General features: G+C 38.9%; 1 protein-coding gene across 11 annotated transcripts in view; it reads left to right on the top strand.

The window, feature by feature from the left end:
• Positions 1-15988, top strand: part of TMCC1 (transmembrane and coiled-coil domain family 1) — a 163123-nt gene that overhangs the window by 108806 nt on the left and 38329 nt on the right. The gene's annotated exons all lie outside the window — the stretch shown is intronic.

The following is a 15988-nucleotide window of genomic DNA, read 5'->3' as shown; positions in this document are numbered from 1 at the left end:
GGGGGTCGAGGGAGGAGAAGGACAAAGGGACCCGCCGGGCGCCCCCCGGCAGGCAGGGGCGGGCAGGCGCAACACTCCTTCTGGGCTGGCTGGCTGGCTTCCTCCTCCTTCCTCGCTCCCTTGCTGGCTGGCTTTATTCTTATAGTTGAATTTTTTACCCCCATTGAGCTGCATTGAATAGGTTTGGGGGGAACTGTGTTTTGATTAGTGATGTTTCCCATGGAGATTTTTGAATAGCGACGGCAATTTGTTCCTATTGGAACGGATTAGCTGGCTTTCAGTGCATTTCAATGGGAAATCGCGTTTTGAATAGCGAAGAAATCAAATAGCGATGTTTTTTGCGGAATGAATTAACTTCGCTATTCGAGGCACCACTGTACTGAGGTTTTAGTTTAGAAAAAACAACTGTTCCTGCACTGCAAGGGTTAAATGCTTGTTTGTTTTTTTCCTATAGGTGGTATTAACAAAGAAATACTTACTGGTCCTCCAATCCCCCACTGGGCTAGACCAGTAATGGTCGCCATTGCCCCCCTCCACTGGACCACTGCGCCAGCAGAGGGTAGTGCCAAAATCTGGGATCGGAGGACGGGTAAGTATTTATTTATGGCTACTTATGGCTCAGGTGCCCACAGAGAGAGCTCTGTGCGCCAACTGTGGCATGCGGGCCATAGGTTCACCATCGCTCGGCTAGGTGTAAATGTTTCAGGGTTAGGTCTTTCCCAGGCCTCTTCTTTCTCCAAATGTACTGTTAATTGTTAATTTTGAAATGTAGTTTCATTGGTTCTTGGTATCACCTAAATAGACTACCAACTTCCTAGATAGAAAATGTGCTTGCACAAAAATTTTCTCAAGAGATTAGAGAGATGTTTAGCAGCCATATACTCCATGGCAGATCAGCAAAATACAGATACGTAACAGAGTATTAGTAGAATTTTGGTAAGAAGTGAAGAGGTATTACAAACAGTCAGGTAAACCCAGAGATATGCACGCATGTATGCATGCGTGCATACACGCGCGCACACACACACACACACACACACACACACACACACACACACACACACACACACACACACACACACACACACACACACACACACACACACAGATGTCTTGGTTCGTCATCTTAAGGCATATAGAGGAAAAGCAATATGAATTTCCCGAGAAAGAGAAAGAGAAAGAGAGTTCTGTTTTGGCACCACTGTTCCACATTTCCACCTCTTAGATGGCAAATGCCTGTTGAACCAACAAGAACCTGAGAACTACTAGTAGGTGCAAAAAGAAAATTAAATTCCTGTCTCAGATGGTTTTGGAATTGCAAATAAAGTGTGGTGGTCTGTTTAAAAATTGCCATGGCTAAATCTGGAAATAAAATAATTAGAACATGTTGTTTTTAAGCCCTTATTTTGGATGAACTTCACACACTTTGCTACACTCCAGTGTAATATGCCTTTGTTGTTTTTGTGTTGTGTTTATTGCTGTAATAGAGCAAGAAGTAAAATTCCAACTTTTTTTCCCTTCAGAATCGGGGCATATTTTTAGTGGGTTTCATGACATAGCTGAAAATTGTTCATGTGACATACAAGACAATTCTCTTGTTTGAAGTCACTGTTTCTTTCTAGAACAACCACTCAGAGCTCTGCCAACATGCCTAGGGTGCCCCCGCTTCATATTCTATTTGCACTGTTTTGTCAGGATATAGTTCAGTCTAACAAGACTGTAGCAACACTCTGCTTAATGTTACTGTAGCACAGCATGTTTAAGCTAAGGGAGAAGTCTTTGGTTCAGCTGCATGTTCCTTTGCTTATTTCAGAGCCAACATGGAATTCTCACCACCCTCTTCTGATACAGTATGTTCTGTTACCTTAATTTCAATTGTGGTGCTTTGCTGTAGTATTAGTGGAAGAAGAGAAGCTAGCTCGACATTGCAAGTACACAATGAATACAAAATAATTGAGCATTCTTTCAGAAAGCCTGTTCGTTTCTAAAATAGCTGCTAGCTGCTGTTTTTGTACCTTCTGTTAAAGAAATGCACCTTATCCTAATTGTGTAGTTTGATTATGTATGGAAAATATATTGATACTGCAGGTATGAAATGTGTTCGTTACATATAAGGATTCAAATATGGGAATTTTAAATAAGTGGGATTTTACTTTGTCCATACAATTTCTTTTGTATGGGCCTACTTCGTTCATTTTGGAACTCTAATGAGACAGGGTTGAAATGTTCACATTTACATATGAGGTTGTGGGGGGTTTTTTTTGTTGTTTTTTTTTTTTGGTTGGTTGGTTGGTTGGCTGGGTTTTTTTGTGAGGGGGGTTGGTTCCTGATAGTATCATTAATAAATTGTGTTCTTCAGCACAATTTTTAGCTTGCTTTTATGATGGTAGAATAATTGTATATCATGAAGGTCTCATTTCTGTATGAAATGAATTATTATATAAAAGCTTCTTACTTTTTTTAAAAAAATCCTCATTAGAGCTGTTCAGCAGTTATGCAAAGTGTTGTCATTGTTGTTTCTCTTGAGGGTTCTGGGGTCAGATTTTGCTTTAGCAACAAGCTGAAATTCAATCCTGCATGAACATCTTAGAATTTCACAGAGGCAAAAGACAAGTTTGCCTAACAGAATATTCAAAGGATGGTCAAATAAGTGGTATTAATATTTCATTTACAGTAGAACCTGCTTTTCCTACATGATGTTGTTTGTGTGTCATAGCCTAACAGTAGCTATAATGAAGACTATTAGTTTAGGTGCTTGTTTTTTGAAAACAAAAAACAGTACTAATGTGGTAAAAGTTTTTCTCTCTCGGTTAAGCATGTCGCTGTTCCTTCAGGTATGCACCTTTTTGTGAAGTCTTTCTACCAACACTCAGTTGGAGCCGGCTTCGTTCATCTTATGGTTAATCTTCCTTTGTGGCTTTGGTTTGTAGCAGTGTCTGGTTTTCCTTTAATTCTTCTTTGTCAGCGTGGCTGAATCATGATTTGTTTGCTCAGAGGTTATAAAAGGTCAGCTACTTGTATTGTACAGATTTAAGATCAGCTACCATTTGTATCAGGAGGTACAAAAATAAGGGAGGGATGGAGAAATATTTGCAAATAAGCAATCCATAGGAATGAAAATAAAAGAATGACATACTTTGTTTGGTCTCCTAGCTGTTGCTCTCAGAACAGAGGTGCTTTGTTGGGACCAAAAAAAACACCCTAAGACAAAGTCGTTTGAATTATCTCCTTTCATTTGCTGTGGAATCTTATGTTCCTGGTCATGAGGCCATGTATAAATATGACAGTCATATAGTCTCACTCTTATGTCAGAGAAAGTAGATTTGATCCATGAAAGCTCACATTAAAATACAGCAGTTAAAAGTGTCACAACTTTTTAGTCCCTCTCTTTTTGTTGTTCTGTCTGATATTCTAATAAATTATCAACCTAGAATTGTTGCAAATTAAAGATGGAGCACAACGGAAAAAATTGTGGCCAGTGATTCTGAGTAACTCCACAGAACAAATAGTAAACCAACAGAACAAAAATCTCTATAGCTACACTAATTACTCCATGTTTTGCTTAATTAATTTCATGACTTAGTGGAGATTTGAATCCAAATCCCCCTCAGTCAAAGCCCAACATTATATGTCCAGCCTCATATTGATAGTCACATTGTTTTCTAGTACAATGCTGAATAGGTGATACCTTTATTGGATCACTAAAAATAATACAATCTGCTAGCTTTGAGGATCAAAGCCCACTTCAGGCATGCAGGAAGGAACTAATGTGTCTTGTCTTTAGTGCAGAGAATTTAAGAGTACCAAAAGTTCATCACAGATGGTTGTTCCAGGTTTGTTTCTTAGATGTGAATTAGGAAATGTTCAGACTACTGGAGGCATGGTTTTAAGGTTACAGCTGAGGAAGCTGTTGACCGGATATCATACCTTAGCTCTTCAAACAAAGAAGCCCAGTTATTACGTATGTATATACCCTCCTGCACTGCCATTCTTTGAAACTATGTGTTTCAATTCCACTGGGGGACAGAGAAACGCACACAAAAACTCTCAGAGTCTTTCATCTGGGAATTGAGGTGAAAATTTAGTAAACCGTTAGGTGGTGCCAATTGGACTCAAATTAAAGTCAAATTAACGTTACCTAGTGGTTAGAAGTCATTGTTTCCTTCAGTTTGCAGTCCTGCTGGGTTGATGTTAAGAGTCTACATGTCTTCTTGTTGGTGCTTTCTAGTGTGATTGTAACCTAATGTAGTAATATTGGTGTGAAATAGATTCTATTCTCAAGACCTCTCATCAAAGTTTCTGAACATTAAAGTGGTCAGTGTGCAGTTAGCATAGTAGCTATAAGTGGCAAAACCAGCTGTCTTCTCACAAAGGGTAGTGGTGGTTTACCAGGGTCAGTTAATCAGTTTTCCTAAGTCTATTAATTGTACTTTCACCTGTGTAATGGCTACTACTCTTCTGTTGGGAGAAATGAATAGAGTACTGCTCTTAGGTATACTGCTCTGGTGTTCCAGAGGCATCAACTATTGTGGGAAGCAGGGAGGAAGATTTGATGGACTTTTGTTCAATCCAACAATTTTCTTATATTTGGAGAGCAACAAAATGTGACCCTAATCCTGGTAGCCACATCAACTTTGATAGAGCTGAAGAGGGTTCACAATTTGGCCCCAGAAACATTTATGACACAGTTACTTTAACATTTGGCCATGAAGTAATCAAAAACTATGTAAGTTTATTGCACCTCTCCGGTGAAAATCACTGCAGTTTATTGGCACCCCACAACCTGTATTTAGCCACCTATTTTAAAAGAGCCTGTTTTGTTGTCTCTGTCACATGAATAAGATATGTTACTGTATTTACTTGCTTTGCAGCTGCATCTGTGGAATTGCATCCACTGCATTGATGAGAGCTTTATCATGAGCTCAACTGTTTCATTATTCATGTTTCATTGTGTTCATACCTACATTGTAGATTTTAAAAATTAGCTGTTGGCATTGGAATCATTCATACAGCATTCCTGAAATAGCATGCAAATAATTCAAGATGTGTATAGCAAGTAAAGAATAGCCACAATAGGTTTTTAAATGCTGCTTTTTGTATATTATGGATTTGTTTATTTCTGACTAACATGCATGTATTATTTTATTACTTATGAAAACCACTTTTAGTGCATCCATTTAAATGAATTAGTAATGGCTGTTGTGCACCAGATGGAATTTAAGAGAGATTGATTTTTGCTTGGTTTTGGCCTTATGACATTTTCTCCCCTTTCATTTCAATACAAAAACTGCACCCACAACCATCGTCCTAAGACTTCCTATTGCTACTAATAGCATCTGAAGCTTTTCAAGGATCCAATTTTTAAAAAATACTTGCAATTTATGACCATTTGTGCAAATTCAGCTCAATACATATATTTATAAGCTTATATTTATATATAAATACTGTATATTTCTATATAATAAATAATATATAATAATAAATAATATAATGTTATAAATATAAATATAAATGTGTGTGTGTGTGTTTATGTATGTATGTATGTATGTATGTATGTATGTATGTATGTATGTATGTATGTATGTATGTATGTATGTATGTATGTATGTATGTATGTATGTATGTATTTTCGTAGTACTTGATAGGTTCACAATAACTCAGAAATCACATAGAATCATAGAATCATAGAAAACTGAAGTTGGAAGGGGCCAGCAAGGCATCAAGTCCAACCCCCTGCTCAGTGCAGGAATACAATCAAAGTATATCTGCCAGGTGATTATCTAAGTTTCAAATATTTGAAAAGTGCTATCATATCACCCCTCAGTCTTCTTTTCTCAAGACTAAACATGCCCAGTTCTTTCAGCCTTTCCTCATAAGGCTTGGTTTCCAGCCCCCTTGTCACCCTCCTTTGAACTTATTCCAATTTGTTAGCATCCTTCAATACAACATACTATAGCAACATTTATGGCATTTATTTAGACTTCTTGGATCTTCTGGAAGTGATTTATTGGATGTTTTGGCAGTTTCACTTTTTGCTGTTCTATTTCTTTGCACCTATTATCACAATAGTTTTCTTTGTGTACATAATAGTTGCTGAAAAACTTTGTTCAGGGTTCTGGCTGTACAGCGGCATCTCGACTTAAGAACTTAATCTGTATTGGGACTGCGTTCTTAAGTCGAAGCCCCACTTCCCATAGGAATGCACTGAAAACCGATCAATGCATTGTTTAACTCATACTTCTTACATTCCATATTCCAATTATATGTGTTGTGCAGCATCAGATTTTCATTTCTGTGCACCTCAGCCATTGACATTCATTTAGTTTCTCCATTAGCAATAGAGCTATATGTACTTGTCTTTTGCTCTCCCCCTGTAGCTGATCAAGTGCTTTCTGACCTGGGAGTCTCATCTTCCAGCATTATCTTTTTTTTATTTGGAGTGTCTCATCATAGGGTTTTCAAGGTAAGGAAAGTTCAATAGTTTACCATTGCCATATTCTTCGTGTTTCTAACAAAAATTAGCTTGAGTGTCACCACTGTTTACTCCTCTGCCAGTGTCATCTTCGGCTACCACTGCTGCCCAGTAGCTGCATTGAAGAGGGTGGATGTATCTTAGTCTGGTGTTTCAACTAGGACCATTCTGGCTTGGGTAACCCTCTAGGGGTTCCTAAATATACACAATTCATTCCTCCTTACTTCTGAATGCACATTTATAAACTGTACTGTGTTGCTTCTCTTGTCTGCTTCTGAGATGCAACTTTGTAGCCATGTTTTGTTCTCTTCTGTAATGGATAATCTTTATTATTACAGTATTTGTATGGAACACCTCCCACCATTTTTCACTCATTATCTTAAAAGCACATAATCCTCTGTGCAGTGGAAGTTGTTGCTAGAACAGGAGGAGGACATGGGCCCAAATGAGTTCTTTTATGCCCATCTTAAAGTTCACAATACCCCCCTTTCCCTTTTCTGTGGTATGATCTACTAGAGATTCAAAAGAAAGCTCTTGCTGTAATGGCTCCTTGGCTCTCTCCCAGCCAGCACCAGCCACCGCTAAAAAAAAAAGCTATTAGATATGGCTTTGTGCTTTTTAAATAGGACAAAGAAAAAGAAGGAATTGAGGGCAAGAGCCTCCACCCCTACCAATCCACCATATATTTTTTTAAAAAAATTGTAGTTGAGATTCCTTGGAGAAGCAGTACTAGGTAGCATAGAATGTATGTATCTGTTTGAGAAAATCAAGCATCTGTGATATATATTTTGCATGTGGGGGCTGAACTTGGACTGTTTCACTTAATATGAAATACAGATTGAGATATATGTGGTTTTCTGTGTTGATACTCCCCAGTGTTATAATGAGCTCTCTTGCTAGTACAGTGGTGCCTTGGCTTACAAACGCCCCTACCTACAAAAATTTCGAGTTACAAAAAGCTCCGGCCACAAAATTTTGCTTTGACTTGTGGCCAGAGCTTTGACCTAAGAACAGAAAAAAGCAGGGGAAAATGGCGGGAAATTCAAACCATTGGTGGCGAAGAGGCTGCTTCTTTGTAGCTCTTTCACCCCAAGGGTTAGAGCAGGGGGTCAGGGAACTTTTTTACTCCTGCAGTGCAGGAAGAGGAAGGAGGTAGGGGCAGCTCTGGATTGCCCCCGGTTGCAGGAAGCCGGTGCATTCCCGGCCTATCCCTGACACGGGTCTACTCATGAGTAAGGGTGGCCAAAGGCGCTGGGCTGAGGTGCGTGGGTGGGAAGGACTCCTCCATGGACGGAGTGTGTGGCAGCGGCTCAGGAGATGGCTCCCCGCCGGGAGTGAGTGCCATCATAGGCTTCAGTCTGCCTGATAAGGTGCTGCTTTTTCCTTTTTAGAAACTTCTGGGTGGGTTCTGCAAGGTGGGTTTCGGCTGAGGGGGTTATGTTTCTGTGCTGTGTTGTGTTTTGTAGTCCCAGCATGGGGATTGCTCAATGTTTTGTTTTCGGGGCTTGCTCTGTTTATTTTTGGGTTTTTTTTTTTAAGCCCCAGCGATTCTGATGGAGCTTTCTGTGTGCATTAATATTTTTTTTATATATATTTTTGAAATGCTGGAATGGATTAATCCCATTCCCATGCATTTCAATGAGAAATGGTGCTTTGACTTACGAAAATTTCAAGTTACGGCCACTATTCCAATAGGGATTGATTTCATAAGTTGAGGCACCACTATAAATATGCTGAAACAGATACTGTTTGGCATTTGTGCTTGCTTGATAGAGTAGTTATGTGGGCCAAGGACAGATCTTTCTGATTAGTAGGCTTTTGTATTGTTGTGAGGGCAGCTAATCACCGCTTGATTGAACAACATTACACAGAATGTTTGGACTGAACAACATTACACAGAATGTTTGGTATCAGTAAAGATGCTAGGCAGTAGCTGGGAATTTTTTTTTAAGTTCATGTAAAGTTTATTTGAGGTCCTGTCATCTGCTGTTTAATATGCCAAATCTGTATTCCTGTGGTCTAGTTTACTATACTGTGAAAGAGTCCTTCCTTTGTAAAGTCTTTTTAAATTTATTTATGTGAGGAAGCAAAGCACTGGGAAGGGAGCATTCACCCATTTGTTGAAAATCAGAGGATCCAACCTGCTGCAAATTACCAGGGGCAGCCTTTTTTTAAGGTTACAGAGTCAAGGTATAGGGTATAGCTGAGTGGGTGGGAGCATCTGGCTTCAGAGTAAGGGGTCTGAATCTTTCTTGTGTATCCCTGAAGAAGGGTTAGCCATAATCACCCATGGCATTTTTGGCCAATGGATTAAGTATTGTGCTACGTATGAATCCTCGGGCAAAATGCATGGTCTCAGAGCACCACCATAAGGAAGGATTGGTAAACCAGTTCTGAGTACAGTACTTTATCAGTAGAAAATTCTGAGAGGGTCCCTGCAAGTCAGAAGTGATGACAGCACATAATAAATTAAATAAGCTTCTTACATTCTGAATGAATCAGTGTTATTGTATGCTTCAGATTGAGGCAATTTGTCCTGTCTGTTTTGTAACCTAGTAATACAGTACTTGAACAAAAACAAACCCAACTGAACACAGCCAGGATCCAGTAAATCAGAAATGACATTTCTTTGAAGGTTTTTCATTATATACAGTTTTAGATCCCTCATTTTCAGCTATAACTGTTGACGTCATTCCTCATAATCACTGTTTTAATATTGCAATTGAAGTAAAAAAAGTAATTTATATTTGCAAAGACATGCAAATAAATTTCCTTACATGATGCTATTGTGGTGCTATTGTGTGAGACCAAACTATTATACAACCTCTAATTTGTTCTTTTATATGCTGCCCAGAGTAGTGGATTGCCACTAGATGGGTTGAATATAAGTACAATGAATCAACCAGTCAATCAAGGAATACATGAGCTGATCTTACAAAAATATTAGGAATTTTTAAAAAATATTCCATGTAGCTATTTGTAGGCCACTTTTTAGGACATTCTCTTGTAGCCAGCTCTGACACAAGTAAAAATGTAAACTACTATTAATCGTATGGAAATCACCATGCAGCAGCATTAAGTTCATGTTTAAAGCATAAAACTAGATAAGTTAAAGTCATGTCTATCAAAGCTTCTGATCATGGAAATATTGTAAGCACATTTAGCTAAACGTTCATGCAAACACTGTTGCTGACCATTGCTGTGAACACACCAAGGTCTGCCAAATGTCTGAACAGGGTGGAGAGGTGGGAGTGGAGCTTAATTGCACCACAATGTCATCATCACACTTCAGTCCTTCCTTGGTTTCAGGCATACTCTTGAATAGGGCTTATTTCATCATATTAGAGCAGTAAACCAAGGGAAATAAGGGGCATTCTATGGTGACTCTGTTTCTGTCGGTGTTTTCTAACATGCTCATTATATCTCCAGTGCTTCTGCAATTTTTTCTCTTTGTTTTCACATTGTCATATCTCATCCAAAGTAGAATTACTCTTATCAATTAATGACCTCCAAAAAATCTTATTAATAGTCATGTTCAAGTCTTGCAAACAAAAGGCCATGGATTCCTTTATTGAGTCAGTCCATCTCCTGTTATACCTTTCTCCATTCTTACTGCCTTCTTCCTTTCCTGTAAGAACCACACAGTTATGTTGTTGTTTTTCTTTCTTAGCATTCTCTTTCTACCCTGTTTTCCTGAAAATAAGATCTAACCTGAAAATAAGCCCTAGTATGATTTTTGGATGCTCATAATATAAGCTGTACCCCAAAAATAAGCCCCAGTTCAATCAAACCCCACCCTCCACCATTGTGCAGCAACCAGAAGAAGATGACATGACTATTTGAATAAATGCAGATTGTTATACATAATAAAATAAAACATCCCCTGAAAATAAGCCCTAATGAGTTTTTAGAGCAAAAATTAATATAAGACCCTGTCCTGTTTTTGGGAAAGCATGGTAGTTCTCGTACTCATCTGTATATAAAAATATACAGTGGTATTTGATAATTATTGCTCAAAGTTGAGGTCTACCTCTCAGGCAGACTTAGTTCTCTTTGTGGTCTTTTCCCATTGCAGGTAAACCTAGAATATCACCAACACACTAGTTAGATTAGGCTTCTTAAGATAATATAAGATAGTGTCTTTCTTCCTCTGCTCAGCATCATTAAGCTACTGAACTAGGTAGAGATAGGGGCCTAGGAGAGCTGACCTGAACCCCAAATATTCTCTTGAGATAGGAGTTGAATTGAAGAGCATATGCAACTAATGCTGCATAAGACCTTCAGATCGTTATTGGGGGTTGTTTGTCTTGTAACAGACTTTTGTCTTCATTGTGTGATCCCATGACAACTAGAGATGGCATGCCATCATTTCTCCCTGCATATTGGAAAGTACTGTAATTGCAAGAATCAAAAAAAAGTTTTGACAACATAATCAGGGGCTTGAAATAGTCCCAGAGCCTATCTGCTGTTGCCACACCTGCAAGAAGACTCCTAAAAGATGCTGCCATAGAGTCTCTAGTCAGGCCCTTAATAGCATGCATGTCACCTTACAGATCTGCCACATGTATGATAGAGTACAGTGGAACCTCTACTTAAGAACGTAATCCGTTTTGGAATGGTGTTCTTAAGTTGAAACATTCTTAAGTTGAAGCAAAATTTCCCATAGGAATGGACTGAAAACCAATTAATCCGTTCTGGCTGTTTTTTGTTATGTAGAGGTGCGTTTGTACATTGAAGCATTAGTTCCCATAGGAACTAATGCAAAGCTGGTTAATACATACTCTACCACTAGGGGGAGAATTTTTTTTTAACCTAAGATGACCTAAGGTTAAAAAAATAGCAGGAAAGTTTTTTTTTCCCTGCTCTTAGCTTGGATTTCTGTTCTCAAGTAGAAGCAAAATTTAGCAAATGGAGCTGTTCTTAAGTTGGATTGTTCTTAAGTAGGGACGTTCTTAAGTAGAGACCCCACTGTAGACATATTAAGATTGAAGCTGCTGTCTCTCAAAAAAAGGTCCCTTTGCATTCTCAACACACATTCCTCTACTATGACCAGTCACAAACATTGCACATAATTATGAGGGGACATGTGCTTTTTTTAAAAGCCAGCATAAAAATTTTGTATATATTTAATATTTTAGAATCGTCATGGCTTGCTAGCTTCCTGTCCTTACTATCTTCTGTACATTATGCAACTTCTGAAGTTTAGTATCTCTTTTTTTCTCTGTTGCTTCTTGATATTTATTTGTTGCAACAATGTGTGCTGAAATACTTTGTTCCCTACCCCTCCTCCCAGGTCATCATGCTGCTTCTGTGAAGCAGTTTTTTCCATTCATAGCCTTTCCCCCTACACTTACATAATAAGTTGCCTTTGAAGGGCCATGCATTCCACAAATAGTTATATTCTTTTTTGTTTGCAAACACATACTCCATATAGAAACTGGCTTGTACAGAAAATCCCAAAAATTATTTGGAGCAACATTCTCTAATCTTTTGGAAACATAACTGCAATAACTGAATTATTTAAGGATTATAAGTAAGATAGTTTACGAATAGTCTTTAGTGACCTGAAGGTAGTATTGTTGGCTGTAAATTCAAATACTTGTTTCTCTCTTCATTTCCTTTCCTCATAGGTCCCATGACAGTTCAGACAGGTTTTATAAGAGTCCTAGTTTGGGAATGGATAAGATACTGGGGGAAAAACAAAGATGTCTTTGGCCCAGAAACTCTAGTGTGAAAGAAAAATGAATATCTATCCATGAGCAACGGTAGTTGTAGGAATTTATTTTATTATTTGTTTAAAACAAAACATAGAAGCTGACATATATTTTCTTCTTTAAATATAATCATACCCTTCCTGTTCACACTCACGGTTTATTGTACAACAGATATATGCCATAGGAAGATAAGACACTGTCATATGCAAAGCTGGACTATTGATAGCTCAGCATTGTCAACTCTATCTGTGAGTGGTGTTCTAGAGTTCCAGACAGGATTCTTTCCTAGCTTTGTTTGAAGATGCTGGGGATTGAACCAGGAAACGTCTCCCTGTGAATTATTGGCTCTGCTTCTGAGCTCCAATATAGCAATGTGTATGCTCAGGTAAGCTCACATCCAGTTCTTACTGTGCCTGACACTGCTTAGCTACCAGAATTGGATGAGACCAGATATCTTCAGAAATCCATGGGGGTACCTCCTTTTGTTAATATTCATCAATTGGAGAAGGTGCCATCAAGTGCAGTCAAGGAGTGGGGGAGAGAATCAAAGAATTGCTCAGATTCCCAGCAGGTTATCTCTGAAAGGGAGAGGGTAGTAGAGGTTGTGGGGGGCTGTATACCATGAGGCTTTCCTTTCTGTTTTCTTTTAAACCCTTATGTTAGAGGAGGAGCGCTAGCAGCCCTGTAATGTGAAATGGAGCAACAGAGGAAGGCTATTTAAAGGATGGAAAGCATAGAGAAGGGAAGTGTTGTCACTTAATGTTTGGGAGGGTGAAGCTGATTTTGCTTTGCTTTGCTTTGTTATTGCATGTCTTAGATTTTAGTTGACACTCATTCTTAGCAAGGGGGTGGTCAAAAACATTGAAGTGTGGAGTGCAAATGTTCAGGTTTCCTGTCACATCATTCCATTTGCCCTCCCTTCTGATTTTCCATTGATTCCTCCACCCTAGACAGTAGGTATTCTGTGAGCATTCTCAGTCCTCAGTTGCACTATTTTGGGATCCCCAAAATATCCTAAAGATATTTTTGTATTTCTGCAAACTTTAGGGTTCGGCAAACTCCTTATATGTCCCTTTTGTTCATGGAAGGTACTGAGCGAGCAATGCTGCTTACACAGGAACATTGATTATACTGTTTAAACAGCCCAGAGTGGCCTGGGTTGCCAGATAAGCAGTATAGAAATCAAACAAATAAATAAATTTTAAATATTCAGTATTCATAGTTCATGAAAATGTTTAATACAGTTTCTAAGATTCTATGAAAAGGCTTGGTTATTTGGTGGAGTAAGAAAAAGCAACTGGGTTAATTCTCTGTCTCCTACTGCTGAGTCTAGCATATGTAGTATGATTTCTCTGTCTATGCAAAGGCTTCAGACATGGATGATGGGATGATTATCCATTTTAGTTGCTATTTAGAGTACTGGACAAGAATGCTAATCAGTTTTACTTAGACAATGGATCAGCATTTTCTTGCTTAACCTTAAATATTGCATAAGTTTATTTTCCAAATTCCACTTTGATGGGAGAGCTGTGGTGCATCACCACTGCCATGGTATGCAGATTGTGAAAGAGATTTCTTGTATATATTTTACAGGTGGGGCTGCCTTTGAGACTGACGCGGAAACTTCAGATGGTACAGAATGTGGTGGCCAGACTTCTTACAGGGGTGAAAAGGTATCAACATATTTCCCCCATGCTGGCCGCCTTGCATTGGCTGCCAATTCGTTTCCGCGTTGATTTCAAAGTTCTTATGATTACATATAAAGTCCTAAACAGTTTAGAGCCTCGATATCTGGCACAGCGCCTTCTCCCACCCAGTTCTGCCAGAGTCACTCATTCCAGCAAGGCCAGTTTGGTGGGGGGCTGAGGGGCCTAACACTGAGGGAAGTACAGAAGGAAAGAACAAGGAACAGGGCCTTCTCAGCAGTGGCCCCTCACCTTTGGAACAATTTGCTGGTGGAGATACACCTGGCTCCCTCTCTGGGTGTTTTCAGGAATAAATTTAAAACCTGGCTATTTGGCCAGGCTTTCCCTCCTGCCGAATCTTAATCTCTTATACTTTCGCCACCTTGGGTCTATAATATATGTTTTTTGGTTTTATTGTTTTTAAATTTGTAAACTGTCCTGAGTAGACCTTTGGTCTAGATGGGCAGGATAGAAATCCAATCAATCAATCAATCAATCAATCAATCAATCAATCAGTAAGCAAGCAAGTACTGGTCACTCATGCTAAAATGAGAGAAGAAGTAAAACTGAAACAAATTCAGATTTTGAGACAGTTTTTATACTCCCAATACACTGATCCCCCCCAAATTATTATTATTGCTTTGTAATACCATATTTAAACAATGAATTTACAGCATGAAGAATTTTTCATTCTGATTTAGTTCCTACACATTTTTCTTCCCATGGAGAGAAATGGAGGAAAGGATTCTGTCACTAAGAGAAAGAGGTTCTACATGTGTATCAATTAATACTCCCTGTTCTTTTTACATTAGTGAAATGTTTTAGTTTTGTAGATAAATTTGTCCTAGTAGAAATTGACATAAATGGATTACGTGCTCTCTGCTTAGAGAGGCTCTGTCAAGTAGTCATTCCAGCACTGTGGAGATATTACACCACTCTTTCTTCCATGTTTCTAACATCATTGTTCCAAGGCAGACCTGGAACTGGTTTCTCTTGTCGACTGCAGTCATATAAATATTCACTGTGAAATGTTTAAGGCTGCATCAGACTTTATTACCTTTGTGTTAAGCAACTTTAGGTGAGGTTGTTGTTTAGTCGTTAAGTTCTGTCCGACTCTTCATAACCCCATGGACTAGAGCATACCAGACCCTCCTGTCTTCTACTGCCTCCCAGAGTTGGGTCAAATTCATGTTGGTAGCTTTGATGACACTGTCCAACCATCTCTGATGTCCACTTCTCCTCTTGCCTTCACACTTTCCCAACATCAGAGACTTTTCCAGGGAGTCTTCTCTTCTCATGAGATGGCCAAAGTATTGGAGCCTTATCTTCAGGATCTGTCCTTCCAGTGAGCACTCATGGTTAACTTCCTTCAAAATTGATAGGTTTGTTCTCTTTGCAGTCCAGGGGACTCTCAAGGGTAACCTTGCTAGAGTGTGAAATGAGTGCATTTGTACGGTAGTTAGAGCATTCTTTGGCACTGCCCTTCTTTGGGATTGGCAAAGAAGGCAAATCCTCTGGCCACCGTAGAATTTTTCAAACTTGCTGACATATTGAGAGTAGCACCTTAACAGCATCATCTTTTAAGATTTTAAATAGTTCAACTGGAATGCCATCACATCCACTGGCCTTGTTGTTAGCCATGCTTTCTAAGGCCCATTTGACTTCACTCTCGAGGATGTCTGGCTCCCGGTCAGCAACCACACTATCCCGGTTGTTTGGGACATCCAGATATTTATGGTATAATTCCTCTGTGTATTCTTGCCACCTCTTCTTGATGTCTTCTGCTTCTGTGATGTCTCTTCCATTTTTCTCCTTTATCATGTCCATCTTTGCACAAAAGGTTCCTTTAAGATCTCCAGGTTTCTCAAACAGATCTCTGGTTTTTCCTTTTCTATTATTTTCCTCTATTTCTTTGCACTGTTCATTTAAGAAGTCCCTCTTGTTTCTCCTTGCTATTCTTTGGAAGTCTGCATTCACTTTTCTGTAACTTTCCCTATCTCCCTTGCATTTTGTTTACCTTCCCTGTTATTTGTAAGGCCTCGTTGGACAGCCACTTTCCTTTCTTGCATTTCCTTTTCTTTGAGATGGTTTTTGTTTCTGCCTCCTGTACAATGTTA

Source organism: Pogona vitticeps, chromosome 2, assembly GCF_051106095.1.
Source record: "Pogona vitticeps strain Pit_001003342236 chromosome 2, PviZW2.1, whole genome shotgun sequence".
Classification (NCBI taxonomy): Eukaryota; Metazoa; Chordata; class Lepidosauria; order Squamata; family Agamidae; genus Pogona; species Pogona vitticeps.
This window is presented reverse-complemented; position numbering and strand designations above follow the sequence as displayed.